We start from the raw sequence: 18,172 nt of genomic DNA, 5'->3' as shown, positions 1-18,172 counted from the left end.
TATTAGAATCAAAAAAGAGAACTTTCTCCCACAAATACAGAATACTGCCTCTCAATCTGTATCAAGAGCAAGACAACAGTTGAAAATTGTATTCCTGAGAAGAAGCAAAAAAGTTACCAGTTTGCAAACAAACTTAACAGGTGATTTTGACAAAAGATAAAAAAACTTTTTCTTTTTCTTTTTCTTTTTTTTTTTAACAAAAACCAAAATTTCAAGTATTATTCCAGATGACATGGCAAACCTAACAGAGGAGGAAAGGGATCAGGAAGCAATGGCCCCAGACCCACCCAGCTGCAGGGGGATCTCGCAGGGCTGGCAACCTCATCCTCCCTCCACAAAAGGACCTGCCAGCCCTGCACTGAGGATAGTGGACGCAACTCACACACTTTAGAAAGGAGCTGCTAACCTGAAAGTCATATCCAGGGTTAGCTGTTGTGGACATTTGATGATTGTTTTAACAAATAGAAACATATGCTCATTCTTTCAGATATCATACTATCCCCGATTTTAGTAAATTTGCAAATTATATTATTTGTGCTACAGTTTGTAATATTTAAATCTTATCAGATAAGCACCAAACCCATTAAAAATATATAAAAGGTATGGTTTCCTCAACAGCGTTGTATTCTGTACATCCTGTAGGCTGTAAACTTACTCTCCCTTTCCTTAAGCAGAATGCTTCTGATTAAACTTCCTCTTTCTCCCGTGAAATTTTTCCTGAAAAGAGATTTCCATTTTAACTGCAGTTATGGAAAAGGTACATAAAGAGCAAACCTGTACTACACCACCTCCATGGGTGGGGCAGCTGTGCACCTGGCAGGAGGCCTCAGCCAGCTGCTACTACCACTCACGAGGAGGATGGCTGTGGCCAGAGGCTGCCTGGGAATAAACTCCACAAAAGGAAAAGTCACACAACAGAACTGACCAGAGACTCAGCATTGCTTAGGGGGACTGTAAAAATGCCCTTAATGTGTTGGTGTTCAGAATTCTTAACTGCAGCGTCCCTGCCTCCAGTGCTCCAATCTGCCTGTATGTCCCCTTGATGTTCAGTTCTTGAACCTGGTTTGTTCACAGATGTGATTGAATTTCATGGCATGGTGGGCTTTCACCTGAGTGCGGCAGTTACGGCCCCAGTAGCAATCAGGACGGGATGCCACAGCCACTGGTAACTCAGAAGAAGGAATGTTCTGCCGATACTGATAGGTCAGCTCACGGAAGCTACGCAGGCCACAGCAGTAACACAGTACAGTGTTCCCAGTGATTCTGTAATCAGACAGTAAAAACACTCCCCGCTGAAGAGCCACAAGACTCTCTGTCAACATGTTTTTCCATGTCAGACCCCTGGTTGCCAGGTAATTCTTCAGGATGTCTGACTCGTAGTTATTGCTGTTCAGCACTCCATCCAGACACTTGTCCCCCAGGTTGAGCTCACAGAAAGGGGCAAGGCAGCCAAAGCAACCAGTACGGGTGCAGCCCCAGTACAGGTGACAGAAGGGCTGTAGGCAGACTGAACATTGCTGAGGGGCCACACGTGGGTCCTGCTCCCGCTCTGCTCTCCGATCAGGCATGGGCTGGAAGCAGCAGGTGCAGATGGCGTGGCTTCCTTGTAAAGGGCACACATAATCCTGGGCTGCTGCCGTGAAGCTGGCAGACGCTGATGGTGCATCCCCACCAAGGGCCTGCTGGGCCCCCAGCTCACTGTCGGGTGCTGGGCAGGGAAGGGGCTCCACCGCTTGCCTTCTGTACTCGGGGCACTGTCTGCACACGATGTATGGCTGACTGATGTCTGAGGACTCACTGTCAACATCTGACAGCTCCAGCAGGTCCTCTGAACTCCCCTCTTCATCAGAAAAAGACCTCTTGACTTTGGGCTGCAGCATGTCTTGGGTGATTTTATTCCTGGCATCCATACTTCTCATATCTTCTTCACTGCGACTCTTGTCTGGGTGCTGGATGAGGTATGCTTCCACAAGGTTGTTGAGGATGTGGTTCTTACAGATCCGCTCCACTGGACAGCGACAGGTGGGGCACAGGGAGGAGCGCTCCATCCAGCCAGAGTAGCAAGCTGCACAGAACGTGTGCATGCAGGGCTGCAAGCTCACGCAGTCATGCAGCAGGTCTTGGCAGATGATGCATGTGAGTGTCTCCTCCATCTTGTCTGGCTTCATGGCAGCAGCTCTGACGTCCTCACGGGGAGGTTGAGTATTTCTATCCTGGTCTGCAACCAACTGCTGCAGGTTCGGGTCAAGTGCCTCACCTGCTTTCATTTTCTTTTTCATGGGCTCCAGATCCTCCTGGTTCTGGGGTTCCAGCAAACAAAACCGTGCTCCCTCTCTGTCTGGAAGAGCTGACGTAAGGCTGGAGAGTTCACTACTTCCCACAGATGGACCACATCCTTTTAGGGAGAAGCCTGTACCCCCAGGTCCAGAGCTGAAGGAATGCTCTCGCCCTGTGGCAGTCGGCTCTGTGGAAGAGGTGGAGGCCCTGGGGAAGAGGTCTGATGTCGACGTTGATGGCTGTGGTTCCTCCAAGCATGCCTGAGTGGCGGGAGACAACGAAGGTGGGACCCGGGGGTCGTCACCCCGTCCTGGACCTGAGGACTCTTTGGTCACATGGAACACATTTTCTTTATTGGCTTCAAAGGATTCTCGTGTCATGCCTTGCTTTTCATGTAGAGATTCATAGAGGTATGCCACATTGTGTTCGGGCTCATTTTTCCTGTACACCAAGTAGATGACATCCCCCGTCTGCAGAGGACAAGTCTGCTTCTTAACCACCTTCAGCTTGTTGATCACAGTTCCGTTGGTACTCGCCTCCGCCCGATGGTCCACTCGCGTTTCCACAGCAGGACGTGCGGCTCGCTCTCCTCTGCGCCCAGGCGGAGGAGCCTCCCCCAGGGCTGCTGCGGCGGCTGCTCGCCTCCCCCGGGCCGATATAAAAATTCTTGATAAAATATTATGAAATCACAGTACATGATATATTTAGAAGATTGTATATCATGACCAAGTTGGTTTTATCTCAAGGATGCAAGAAAGGTTTATCATATATAAAAAAATAAACATATTTCATTACATAAAGATAATCAAGGAAAAAATTTACATATCCATTTCAATAGATGTAGATAAAGCCTTCAAAAACTGCAGTACTCAAACATAATAAAAACTCTCAAGAAACTCGGGATAGAAGGAACCTAACTAAACATTTGAAAACCTACATATGACAAACCCAAATCAACATCATAGCAAATAGGGAAAAACTAAAAGCATTTCTTTTAAAATCTGGAACAACACAAGAATGCCACTCTCACCATTCCTATTCAATGTAGTAATAGAAATTCTAGCCAGAACACTTAGGCAAGAGAAGGAAATAAAAGGGATAAAAATGGAAAAGGAATCAGCCAAATGGTCACTGTTTGAAGATGATGTAATTCTACAATTAGAAGATCCCAAAAGTTCAACCTGGAGACTTCTAGGGGAAATAAACCATTTCAGCAAAGTAGCAATTTCAAAATCAATAAGTAAAAAATCAATTGCTTTCCTGTGTACCAATAATATAGCCCCTGAAAAAGAAATTAAAAGTCCCATTCTAAGCAGCCTCAAAAAATACCTGAGAATAAATGTAACCAAGGAGGTGAAAGACCTCTACAATGAAAACTACAAGACACTGAAGAAATAAATTGAAAAAGACATAAGGAGATGAAAGGACCTCCTACGTCCATGAATATGCAGAATCAGTATTGTTAAAATGATCATACTGCCAAAAGCAATATATAGATTCAATGTAATGCCCATCAAAATATCAATGGCATTCTTCACAGAAATAGAAAAAAAACAGCTCTAAAATTCATTTGGAAGAATAAAGACCCAGAATAGCCAAATAAATTCTAAGCCAAAAAAGCAATGTTGGAGGCATCACAATTCCTGACTTCAAACTATGCTACAGAGCTATAGCAATAGAATCTGCATGATACTGGCATAGAAACAAACACATGGACCAATGGCACAGAATGAAAAACACAGAGACAAACCCATGCATCTACAGCCATCTGATCCTTAACAAAGGTACCGAAAACATGCATTTCAGAAAACACAATCATTTTAACAAATTTTGCTGGAAAAATTGCTTATCTGTATGTTAAAAAAAAAAAAACTAAATCCTTACTTCTCACCCTGCACAAAGTCAAATCAAAATGGATCAAAGACCTAGGAATTATACCAAAAATTATAAAGAAAACCTAGGAGTAACATATGCATGGGCATCAATTTCCCCCAAAAGCTCAAAAAATAATGTTAAGAGTTAATAAATGTGATGGCATCAGATTATATACCCTTTGTATAGCAAAGGAAATCATTAAGTATGTGAAAACAGAACCTACAGAATAGAAGAAAATCTTTGCTAACTACTCTTCTGACAGGGCATTAATATCTAGAATGTTCAAAGAAATTTTTAAAGCACCAAAAATAATTTATAAATTAATAATTAATAAAATTATTAATAATCATTAATGGTAAATGAAAATAATTAATAAAATACCAATTAATAAGCAAATGAACTAAAAAGACACTTCTCAAAAGAAGAAATGCAAATGGATAGATATACATAAATATGTATGTATGTATATATATATATTTATATATATATAAATGTATGACTTAATTTGTAATTAGGCAAATGCAAATTCAAACTACAGTGTGATTTCATCTGACAACCACCCAGAATAATAATCATCAGGATCACAAATGATAGTAAATGCTGAGATGATATGGAGTAAAATGAACACTTTTACACTGTTGCTAGGACTGTAAATTAGTACAACCACTATGGAAATCAGTATAAAGTTTCCTCAAAAGAGTAGACATGGAACCACCCTGTGATCCAGCTATACCCTTCCTCAGTATTTATCTTGAAGAATTAAAGCCACCATACTACAATGATACATACATACCCATGTTTCTAGCAGCACAATTCACAACAACCAAACTATGTAACCAGCCTAGGTTTTCATGAAGAAACAAATGGATAAAGAAAATGTGATATATATACACAATGGAGTTTTATTCAGCCATAAATAAAAATAAAATTATGTCATTTGCAGGAAAATGGATGAAACTAGAGACCATCATGTTACGAAAAATAAGTAAAACTTAGATGCTTAAGGGCTATATGTTTTCTCTCATATATGGGAGCTAGAGAGGACAAAGGAAAAGAAAGGTGGAGAGGAACTCATAAAAATCAAAGGGAGATTGGTAGAGGATTGGTGGGGGTTGTAGAGGGAGCAAGGAAGTGCTGGGGAGTGATACTGGCCAAATTATATTGTTATATTGTATGCACATACAAATATGTAACAAGAAATCCCATCAATATGTATAACTATAGTGCACCAATAAAAATGTGGGAAAAAAATCTATACTGAAATTTCATTTTACAACATTTAGAATAACAGCCATCAAGAATACAAACAATAATAAATGGTGGGTAGATTGCGGAGAAAAGGGATCACTTTCACACTGTTAATGGGATGGCAAACTGTTCTAACTGCTATGGAAATCAGCATGGAGTTTCCACAAAAAAACTAAGAATATGGGCTGGGGCTGTTGCTCAGTGGTAGAGCATTTGCCTGGCACTTGTGAGGCACCGGGTTTGATACTCAGCACCACATAAAAATGAATAAATAAAAATAAGGGCTTTGTGTTCATTTACAACTAAATTTTTAAAGAAAAACTAATAATATAACCATCATAATACGTAGCTATTCCACTCCTTAGTATTTATACTAAAGAATTAGCACAGTATAGTGACATATAGATTCCCATGTTTATAACCACACAATTCATAATAGCCAAATTATGGAAGCAGTCTAGGTGTCCATCAATAGTTGAATCGATGAAGAACATGTGCTATATATACACAACAGAGTTTTTTTGGTTTTTCTTTTTCGGAGGGAGGGGCTATACCAGGGATTGAACTCAGGGGCCCTTGACCACTGAGCCACATCCCCAGCCCTATTTTGTAATTTTTTTTTAATTTAGAGACAGGGTCTCACTGAGTTGCCATTGCAGAGGCTGGCTTTGAACTTGCAATTCTCCTGTTTCAGTCTCCAGAGCTGCTAGGCACAATGAAGTTTTATTGAGCCACAAAGAATGAAATTATGTCATCTACATGGAATTAGATGAAACTTGAGAATATTATGTTAAGAAAAATAAGTCAAATTTTGAAAGTCCAGGGTCATATACTTTCCTTTACTCATGGAAGCTAGAGAGGAAAAAGGAAAAGAAAGGTGCAGGGTGATCTCAAGAAAATCAAGAGATCGGTAGAATATAAATGAAAGGACTAGTGGGACAAAGGAGGAGAGTAAAAGGAGAAATACTGGGGAATGATATTGTCCAAATTATATTGCTATATCGTGTATGTATGAATATGAAACAACAAAATGCCACCACTATCTACAATTACATGCACCAATAAGAACATGGAAAAAATGAATAAGAAAATTATTAAGATGAAAACAAAAATTTAGAAGAAAACACAATAGAAAATATTTGTTGCTTTCTTAAACAAAGACTTCTTAGATATAACAACAATGGTGATACACATAAGTGATAAAATACTAAATGGAGATTCATCAATTTTTTTAAAAGCTTCTAATCTTAAATAGATGCTGTCAAGATAATGAAATAACTATCCAAATATTGTGATAAAATTCTTGCAAAACATATAACTGATGAATGACTTGTAACCAGAATATTAAAAAAAACCTTGAAATTCTATGAAAAGTAAATAACAACCAAAAAATATTGGCATAAAATTTTGACAAAAGCTTTGTCAGTAATAATAAATGATGGAAAACAAATGCATGAAAAGTTACTCAACATTGTTCTTCACTAGGTGAATCTATATTAAAATATCAATGAGATACTATTATATATCTATTAGAGTGTCTAAAATTAAAAAGACTATCCATAGAAATATTAGCATATATGTGAAGGAATTGGAACTCTCATTCAATGCCAGTGAAAATGTTAAAAGAGTAAAACCAGCCATTCGTCTCCTAGGAATTTATGCAAACAAATGACAGCTCATTCCCACAAAAGGGCATGCAAATGACTATTTATGTCAGCTTTAATAGTAAGACCTAAACATTGAAAATAACACAAATGTCCATCAATGGGGAAATGGATAAATAAACTGAGTCAGAGGAGCAAAGATAACAAAGAATAAAAAAAAAAAATCAAAGGGAGCCTAAGTTGGCTTTTTGTTTTGTATTTGTGTTTTTTTTTTTTTGTGTGTGTGTGTGTGTGTTTTTACACTGTCTTCAAGACCTGAAACTGAAAGCCATTGGTTAGTCAGTCATGTGTTGTTGGAGATTCTGTGGCACTGGGGAACAAAACCCACCAGCTACAGCCAACCTGACAGGTTATGAACTGTGCAAGAACATAAGGTGTTTATGGGACACTATCCAGCAGAATAATACATATTATGGTAATATCAGAAGAAGAAAGAGAAAGATTATTTGAAGAAATTTATTGCAACACTTCTAAATCTGAAAAAAAGAAAAGTACATACTGATTTAAGAAGCTCCAAAATCTTTGACTAGAATGAATCCAAAGGAAAAAAAATTAAGACAAATTATAGATTTACCTCAACTTACAATGATTCAACTTGTGTTATTTTTATCTTTATAATATCGGAAAGGCAATATATATGAGATCAAAATTATACATTGAATTTTGAATTTTTATCTTTTCCTAGTGATTTGTTATATGATACTCTGATGGAAAGCAGCACCATGGCGTGGCACCCAGTCTGTAATATGATCATGAGGATATATAACAATTTTCTCTGGTGTATTGTGTTGCTAACCTATGATGTTTAGTGAAAATAAATTTACATTTACTAAATGCATTTTGATTTATTATATTTTTCAAATTATTTGTGTTGGCTAAGATATAATCTCATTGTAAACAAAGGATCACTTTTGTAACAAAACTTTAAAGTCAGAGACAGGGCATCATGAAAGTAACACAAAAAAAGCTATTCATCAAGTACAAGGAAGCATCTGTAAGATTGCAATCACATTTTTCAGCAAAAAGTATTTATGTCAGAACAGAATGGGATAACATATTCAAGATGCTAGCCAGGCATGTGGCACATGGTGGCACTATGATCCTATGTAATTACAGTGATTAAGAGGATGAGGCAGGAAGATCCAAAGTTTGAGGCCAACTTAATCAATGTATTGAGAACCTGTTTTAATTTTTCAAAATAATAACATGAAACGGGCTGGGGATGTTTTCAGTGGTAAAGCACTCCTGGATTAAATATCCATTACTACAAAAAAAGAGGAAAAAAATAAAATAAAAGCAAGCAAGTATGAAAGGAAGCAAGAAAAAAAAGTAAAAAAAAAAAAAAGAAGGAAATAAAGTGCTATATATCTTACCAAGCAGAGTGGTGCATGCTTATAATCCCAATTACGTGGGAGATTTAGGCAGTAGGTTTACAATACAATGTTAGCCTATACAATTTAGCAAGACCTTATTTCAAAATAAAAATAAAATTGGCTTTGGATGTATATGAGTGGTAGAGAGCCCCTGGGATCAATCCCCATTACCACACAAAAGTAATTGAAGAACCCTTTTTTTCCTGGAAAAACTACCCTTCAATAAGGAAGGAGACAATGAGATAAACAAAATCTGAAGGATTTAATTATTAATGAAGTCACACTATAAAAAATACAAAAGAAAGCCCTTCAAATTGAAATGATTGTACAATAGACAGAAACATGAAAGTATATAAAAATAAAGGTTTCCAATCTATGGTAAATACATAAAAAATATATTAACAAACAAATTTATATGCATAGAATTCCAATACAGAAAAAGTTTATGAAAAGTATAAATCTATGTTTATGGGTATATACTATACAAAAATATGATTTGTAACACTAATAAAAAGTAGGGGAATAGAGTCATAAAGAACTACAGATTTTAGGATTTTTTTAGTTGTAGATAGACACAATACCTTTATTCATTTTTATGTGGTGCTGAGGTGCAAGGCAAGCGCTCTACCACTGAGCCACGACCCCATCCCCAAGAACAACGTTTTATGTGTGATTGAAGTTAACAGTTTAAAATAGATTGCTAGAATTTTAAGATAATTTATGTAATTACAATAGCAGTAACAAAGAAAATATCTGTAACAAACTTAGAATGGAATCAAAGCATATCATTAAAAAAATCAATGAAAAAAAGAATGCAGTAATAAAGTAAAGGAAGGAGAGGAAAAGCTAAAAGACATACAGAAGAAATAAAATTGCTATAGAAAGTTTTATCTACCAATAAAAATTATTTAAATATAAATGGATTAAAATTCTCATTCAAAAAGCCATAGATTGGAAGATCAAGATGTCAGGGTTTAAAACTGGCAACACATCTCAGCCCCTCTGCAGTTTAGAATCAATATAGTGAGACAATGACTCCTGTAAGTTTAATATTGATTTTGCTAATTTCCAACTTTGGGGCCTATTCTAGAAAAATACTCTACCTTTGTATTAGCATAGTATACAGAGAATTTTCAATAAGTTCTTATGATTTATTAGTATATGGTTTCCTTCAAATGGTCACAATTTCAGGTGATTATTTTCTACACTCAAAATGGTGCTAAGGGTTGATTACAGCTCTTTGAACTCGTTGAGTATGTTCTTTGATGCTGAGATATACCACCAGTCTGGGTATATATCAAGGAGAATGTAGCCCACTAAAGTGAACCCATGCCAGTAGTGGTGTAACACACCTGTAATCCCAGCAATTCAGGAGGCAGGAGGATTGAAAATTCAATCATAGCCTCTGCAAATTAGCATGGTCCTTAGCAACTTAGTGTGACCCTGTTTCAAAATAAAAAGTAAAACAGACTGGGGATTTTGCTGAGTAGTAAAGCATCTCTGGGTTCAATCTCCAGGAAATAAAGAAAGAAAAAGAAAAGAAGGAAGGAATTCATATAATAATAGAAGAGATATACGTCCCAACAGATGTGAAAATCTCAATAAAGAAACACAATCATCACTAGAAAGCAAGGAAATAAGATATTTCTAAAAATGTATAACTGTCTAAAAACTAATAGATATCAAAGTGGAGAAAATTCTGGACAAAGAATCCAAAAAGTTACTGTTAAAATGTTCGATAAATTAAAAGAATAACCACAAAATTAACTAAAGGATAAAAATCAGGATAGGGAAGAGTTTTTAATAAAGAGGAATTATAAAAAAAAATAAGAGCCAAATAGAAATCTTGGAGAAGAAACAAATTAAACAACAAACTTAGTGGAGATTCTCACCAACAGACTACATGAAGCAGAAGAAACAGTATCAGCACTGGATGATAAGATGCAGGAAGTAGAACTCTCAGACAGTAATAAAGAAAAAATTACAATGAACGGACTATACAAAAGATCCAGAATAACATTAGAAAATAAAATTGAGCCTACAAAGTGCTGGGCATGGTGGTAAATCCCATAACCACATCCACTCAGGAGGCTGAGCAAGAAAGATTTCAAGTTCAAGGTCAGCCTTAGTGATTCAGCAAGACCCTGTCTCAAAACAAAAGACTGAGGATTTATCTCAGTGGTAAAGTGCCCCTGAGTTCAATCCCAATGGCCATAAAAAAGTACTAATAGATACTGAAGAAAGAGAGGTTATACATAATAATGGTATAGAAAATGTATGCAATCAAACCAGAGCAGAAAATTTATCTACTCCTGGGAAGATGATAGACATATAGATACTGGAAGTATTTAGAACTCCAAATAGAAAGGATCAGAAAGGAATTTTTTGATGGCCTAAAATTAAAATGCAAAAATATATGCCACATTTTCTTTATCCATTCATCCACTGAAGGGCATCTAGATTGGTTCCACAGTTTAGCTATTGTGAATTGTGCTGCTATAAACATTGATGTGGTTGTGTCCCTGTAGTATGCTGTTTTTAAGTCCTTTGGGTATAGTCTGAAGAGAGGGATAGCTGGGTCAAATGGTGGTTCCATTCCCAGTTTTCCAAGGAATCTTCATACTGCTTTCCATATTGGCTGCACCAATTTGCAGTCGCACTAGCAATCTATGAGTGTACCTTTTTCCCCACATCCTCAAGACACGAATTGGGTGTCAACCTACTTTATACACAGAGATATGAATAATTGTGGTATATATGTGTAATGAGAATTGTAATTTTAAAAAACCCGAAGTACATGTATAAAGATATGAATTGGTGTGAACATACTTTATATACAAAGATATGAAAAATTGTGCTCTACATGTGTAATAAGAATTGTAATGCATTCCGCTTTTGTGTATTTAAAAAAATAAAATCAATTAAATAAAAAAAATTAACAGTTGAGGAGCTGGGGTTGTGGCTCAGCGGCAGAATGCTTGCTTAGCATGTGCAAGGTCCTGGGTTCCATCCTCACCACTCATAAAAATAAATAAATAAAATAAAGTTATTGTGTCCAACTACAACTAAAAAAATAAATATTAATTTTTTTTAAATAATATGCAAAAAAATCCATAGCAAAGAATTTTAAAAGCCTCAAGAGAGAAATACAAAGTCACTTAAAAAGGCAAATTAATTAGAATAACAACAGATTTCTCAACAGAAATTCTAAATGTTAAGAGGGCACTGAATCTCATATTCTAACTACTGTAAAATGATATCTTCCACCTGTTTGTTGAATGCCTGTAACCCCTCTGACTCAGGAGGCTGAGGCAGGAGGTAGTGAGTTCACTATCCTCACTAAATTGCTGAGGCTGACAGTATCTCCCAAGACCCTGTCTCTGAATAAAATCTAAAATGAGCTCGAGATGTGGCCCAAAGATTACGTGCCCCAGGGTTCAATCCCTGGTACCAAATAATAATAATAATGATAATAATAATAATAATAATAATAATAATAATAATAATATCTTCCAACCCAGATGACTATATCCAGCAATTCAGCAGTGCTGTAGTTTAGATATTAGATATACCCCCCAAAAGCTCGTGTGTGAGACAATGAAAGAGAGTTTAGAGGTGAAACTATTGGGTTATGAGAGTCTTAAGTGAATGAATGCATTAATCCTCATATAGGGATTAATTGTGTAGTAACTCTAGGCAGCGAGGATGCAACTGGAGCAGATGGGTCATTTGGGGAATCCCTTTGGCATATATATTTTGTCTGTGGTGAGGGGAATGAATCTCTCTCCACTTTCTGATGTCCTGTTCTAAACTGCTTTCCTCTGTCATTCCCTTCCATTATGCTGTTTAAACTCGCATTAGGCCAGAGTAATGGAACTGGACATCTACAGACTGGGACCTCTGAAAGTGTGAACCCCCAAATAAAATTTTCCTCCTATAAAATTGTTCTTGTCAAGGTCTTTTGGTCACAGTGGCAAAAAAACTGATAAAAAGAAGCAATAACATCCTTCAGAATTGAAGAAAATATAAAAAAAAATCCTCCACAATATGCATAAACTATGAGTTCGTCACCATTAAGCAAGTAATGCAGGAGATACAGGAATTCTACAGACAGAAAAAGGAAGACAATAATAACCAAGAGAGCATGAAAATGAATAAAACTCATTAGAATAAACAATCAAATGATTATTAGAAATTCTTCCTATATTAAAGCAGAGAAAGCCAGAGATGGTAGTGCATGCCTGTAATCCCAGTGGCTCAGGAGGTTGAGGCAGAAAGATCACAAGTTCAAAGACAACCTTAGCAAAAGCCAGGTGCTAAGAAACTCAGTGAGATCTTGTCTCTAAATAAAACACAAAATATGCTGGGGATGTGGCTCAGTGGTCAAGTACCCCTGAATTCAATCCCTGGTATCCTCCCTGCCAAAAAAGGCAAAATGACAAGAAGTAGCACATATGTCTCTGCAATGTTACTGAATGTAAATGTTTTAACTCTCTAAATAAAAGACATTTACTATAAGATTGGATTAACAAAAACAAGACCCAATGCTATGATGCATCCAAAAAACATACCTCATAACCAAAGACCTTCATAAACTGAAAGAGGAAGGAAGTATAATATCATTCCATACCAATGGAATTTTAAATCAAGTAGGCAGTTACTCTTCTACCTGAAAACATACACTTTATGCCAAAATTAGTCAGAAGAGACAAAGAAGATCATTATATATCAGTAAAGGGAATAATCTAACAGAAAGGTATAACAAATGCAAATATTTATGCTTTAATGCCATGCACCTAATTTCAAAAAGCAAACATTATTCAACATAAAGAGACATATAGGCCCCAATACAATAGTATGTAGCAATTTAATATACCATTACCACCAATAGATAGGTTATCATGACAGAAAATTAATGCAGACAAAGCAAACCTAAACTATACTATACATCAAATGGACTTAACAGATGCTTACAGAAAATTTCATCCTACAGGAGCTCAAAATACTTTGTTTTCAGTTTCTATTAGAACTTTCTATAAATCTGATCATGTATTAGGCCATAAAAACAAGCCTTCACAAATGAAAAATTGAAAAAATCTCTTGTATCTTTTCAGATTATACTGTATTAAAATTAGAAATAAATAGCAAGAAAAACTGCAGAATATGTACAGATACCTGGAGACTGAACAATACACTTTTGAATAATGAGTGGGTTATTGAAGAAATCAGGAGGGGAAATTTTAAAAATTCTTAAAATCTAATGAAGATAGAAACACAACATACCAGAGGAGAGAGTGATGGCAATTCAAAGAGTGAAGTTTACAGCTATGAGTGCCTACATTTAAAAAAAAGCAGAAAGATTACAAATAAACAACCTGGAGGTGCATCCAAATATCTTAGAAAAAAAATAAGAAACCAATGCCAAAGATAATAGAAAGAAAAATAATAAAGATTAGAGGTGAAATCAAAAATAGAGAATAAAATATACACAGTAAATGAGGCAGAGTTTATTATTTGAAAAAGTAACCAAAAATAATTTAAAAATAAGAAAAATAGGAAGGAAGACTGAAATTAATAAAATTACAGATGAAAATGAAAATACTAAAAGAGACACCACTGAAATCCATAAGATTATTAGGATCGATTTTGAAAATTTATTTTCCAATGGATTGGAAAATATAGAAGAAATGTATAAATTTATAGATACATAACCTACCAAAACTTAACTGAGAGCAAACAAAACACCTAAACAGATAGATAACACACAATGAAATTGTAGCAGAAATGAAAAGCCTCCCAACAAAGACACCATCAGGCTAAGATAAATTCAAAGCACGATTTTCCCAGAAATTTAAAGAAAAACTAACATGACTACCCATCATATTATTCTATTAAATATGAAGGCAAGAATACTTCAAAACTCATTGTATAAAACCAGTATGATCCTGATACCAAAATCTAATAAGTGCACATCAAGGGAATAAAATTGAAGACCAATAATCTTGATGAATGCAAACATCATTAATAAAACACTTGCAATTTGAACTCAGCAAAACATCTAAAAATGTCAAATACCATGATGAAGTTGACTTGATTCTGGGGATATTAGAATAGCTTAACATACACAAATGAAGAAATATAATTTACCACATAAATAGAACCAAGGACAAAAATTCCATGATCATCGCCATAGGTGTAGAAAAGGCTTTGTCAAAATTCAATACATCTTCATGGTTTAAAAAATTCAAAGACAGTAGGAAAAAAACTTACCTCAATATCATAAGGGTATATATAACAAACCAAAGTCCACAATAATAATGCAGGGGAAAATTGATAGCATTTGCTATAACATCAGAAACAAGTCAAGGATGTCTACTCTGATCACTCCTATTCATAATACTTAAAACATTACCTGAACAATTAGGCAAGGGAAGGAAATATAAAGTATACAAATAGGAAAGGAGGAAGCCAAATTTTCCCTCTTTGCAGATTACATGAACCAATACTTAGAAGTCCCTCTAGGTTCCATAAGAAGACATCTAGATCTAATAAAAATTTCAGCAAAATAGTAGGATACAAAAAGCCATGCAAAAATCAATCGTTTTTTATACATCCAATATTAAGCCCACCAAGAAAAAAAAAAAAGGAAAACAATTCCATTCATAGTAGCTTAAAACATATGTAGGGCCAGACTTGATGGTTCACACCCTTAATATTCATAACTCAGGAGACTGAGGCAAGAGGATTGCAAGTTTAAGATCAGCCTCAGCAATTTAGTGATACCCTGTCTTAAAACAAATAAGAAAAAAGGACAGGGGATGTAACTGAGTGGGAAAATGCCAGTGGGTTCAATTCCCAGTAGAAAAAACAAAAACAATTATGTAGATATAAATCTGATCAATGAAGTAAAAGATTTCTACAAGTAAAGTTACAGAATGGTAGAAAAAGAGTTGAAGATGTTAGAGGATGCATAAGCTTCCCAAATTCATGGATAATCAAAATTAATATTGTTAAAATGGCTGTATTGGGGCTGGGGTTGTGGCTTGGCAATAGAGTGCTTGCTTAGCATGTGAGAGGTGCTGGGTTTGAGCCTCAGAACCACATATAAATAAATAAATAAAGTTTTTTTTTTAAATAGCTGTATTGCTGAAAATTATCTACAGAGTTTATTCAATCTCCATTAAAATAACAGTGATATTCTTCATAAAACTGGAAAAGCAATCCTAAAATTCACATAGAAGAATGAAAAATCCAGAATAGCCAAGAAAATCCTAAAGAAAGTGTCATACTGAAGGCACAACAATAATCAACTTAAAATTATACTGTGTATATTAAGAATGGGATAGTTTTCCTAATTTATTTTTCAGTAAATTCATCATTCAGGTATAGGAACACAATTGATTTATAGGTGTTGATTTTATATCCTGCTTTGTTGTTGAATTCATTTATGAGTTCCAGAAGTATTTTTTTAAATTTTTTAATATTTATTTTTTTTAGTTATTGGCGGACACAACATCTTTGTATGTGGTGCTGAGGATCCAACCCAGGCCGCACGCATGCCAGGCGAGCACACTTCTGCTTGAGCCACATCCCCAGCCCCATCTAGAAGTATTCTGATGGAGTTTTTGGATCTTCTAAATATAGGAATATGTCATTGGCAAATAGATAATTTGAGCTCTTCCTTTCCAGTTTGTATTCCTTTAATAGGTTTATTTTTCCTTCTGCTGTCATTTATTTCTTTAAATCAATTAAAAATATATATTTATCATTCCTAATTGGTCTGGTTAAAGTTTCAAGGACTATGTTAAATGGGAGTGGTAAAAGTGGGCATCCCTGACAGGGGAGCTGGCTTGTGTGCTCATGGCTATGGTCCTGCAGGCGACAACTAAGGCCATGGGGCCTGTAGCCATGGAAATCTAGTTATCAAAATTGCCTCCAGAAGAAAGAACCTGACAAACCAGTAACAAAGGAAATAATTGGAAAAGTTACTAGAATGCTATCATCCCTCATACCATATATTCAGCTGGTATCACAGGTTTTAAAAAAAAAATCTTCATGAAGAAGAAAAATCTTAAGCAACATGATGGATTCAGAAGCTCATGAAAAGAAGCCAGGGATCTTTACAGCTTACCTCATATTACAAATGTACAGCTGCTGAGCAACATTCACCAACATAGCCATCATCCTTCCCATTGAGAAGATCCTTCTTTGGCAGCAGCACTATGCAATCTAAACCCACAATTTTGTGCTTCAGTTGAGGAGGGATGGATTTAGAAACTTGTATCGCAGGATCCTTCTGCCATTAATGCAGAAAACAACCACCATGTCACTTATATTTGTGCTATATAAGTTTTTGTCTTGCCTTCTCCAAAAGCATGTCAGTGCCACAGAGTTTGCAACACATGGTGTGGCAGCAGTACCTTACAGAAACAATAGAAGCCATTTTAATTCCATTGGAAAGAATTCAGACATTCCTTCAAGACCACAAGCATCATAACAAGTTTATAAACACTTATCAGGCTTTCAGAGCACTGAAATGCTATGGAATTGGAGAATGTTATTGAGGATTGGTGCCCATTATTTTCTGTTAATGGTTTAGTATTGTCCTTTTTCGGTCTTTGAGGTCCCATTAAGCAATATCTGCCTACTACAATGACTCACAGTGCTCATTTGGTCAGTGACTTTATCTGGGGAGGTCTATTGAGTGTTTTTTTTTTCCAATTGATGTTGTTAAAACTTGCACGCAGCCTCAGAATGTTGGGGAGTTTCAGTCTTTCCCCGAGTTTTTCAAAACAATCTGGCTTGAACATGAGGGGAAACTGACAAATCTTTTCATAGGTGCAGATCTGAAATACCATCAGTCTCTTATCTCTTGGGACATAATCAGTGCTACTTATGAGTTCCTGTTAAAGATTATATGAGAAAAGTCATTGGTGAAATACCATTTGTCAACTAAATAGACCAAAGAATGTAGTTTGGGGGCTGGTGTTCTAGCTCAGTGGTACAGTGCTTGACAAGCATGTGTGAGGCACTGGGATTGATTCTCAGCACCACATATAAATAGATAGATAGATAGATAGACAGATAAATTGGTCCAAATAAAAAATAAAATAGGGGATGGGGTTGTGGCTCGGCGGTAGAGCACTCACCTGGCATGTGCAAAGCCCCAGTTTCGATCCTCAGCACCACATAAAAATAAACAAACAAAATAAATGTATTGTGTACAAATAAAAAAATATTTAAAAAGAATATAGTTTGGTCTTATTCCTAATTGCCTCAAATATAAGTTGGTGTCATTAAGTACAGACCACATGAATTATGGACAAAGTTAATTTCCTTAATCTTCAACAACAACAAAAATAAAAACAATAAAACATTTCAGTAGAAAAAAGTGGGCATCCCCTGTCTTATTCCTGTTTTTAAAGAAAATACTTTCAATTTTTCTCAATTCAGAATAATGCTGGCCCCAGTTTTTTCTATATATATATATGGCCTTTACAATATTGAAGGATGTTTCTTTTATCCTTAGTTTTCTAGTGTTTTAACATTCATGAATGCCATACTTTGTCAAATACTTTTTTCTCCATTCACAACAGCCTCAAAAAATAAAATAAAATATTGGGAATCAATCTAACAAAAGAGATGAAGACCCTCTATAATGAAAACTATAGAACACTAAAGAAAAAAAATTGGAGAAGACTTTAGAAGTTGGAAAGATCTCCCATATTCTTGGAT

The 18,172-nt window shown here is 35.8% G+C and overlaps 1 non-coding gene and 2 pseudogenes across 1 annotated transcript; 1 reads left to right on the top strand and 2 right to left on the bottom strand.

Annotated features, from left to right (window-relative positions):
• Window positions 1-267: 267 nt before the first annotated feature.
• Window positions 268-2,877, bottom strand: LOC143638832 (E3 ubiquitin-protein ligase CHFR pseudogene; annotated as a pseudogene).
• A 4,427-nt stretch (window positions 2,878-7,304) lies between these two features.
• Window positions 7,305-7,429, bottom strand: LOC143639578 (small nucleolar RNA SNORA54). Its single transcript, XR_013154725.1, has one exon. It is a non-coding gene; the product is annotated as a small nucleolar RNA SNORA54 (small nucleolar RNA).
• A 7,185-nt stretch (window positions 7,430-14,614) lies between these two features.
• LOC143638568 (mitochondrial nicotinamide adenine dinucleotide transporter SLC25A51-like) lies at window positions 14,615-17,358 on the top strand (annotated as a pseudogene).
• Window positions 17,359-18,172: the final 814 nt, after the last annotated feature.

This window comes from Callospermophilus lateralis, chromosome X (genome assembly GCF_048772815.1).
Source record: "Callospermophilus lateralis isolate mCalLat2 chromosome X, mCalLat2.hap1, whole genome shotgun sequence".
NCBI lineage: Eukaryota > Metazoa > Chordata > Mammalia > Rodentia > Sciuridae > Callospermophilus > Callospermophilus lateralis.
Note: the sequence above shows the minus strand (reverse complement) of the source record. Positions and strands in the feature narration are given on the sequence as shown.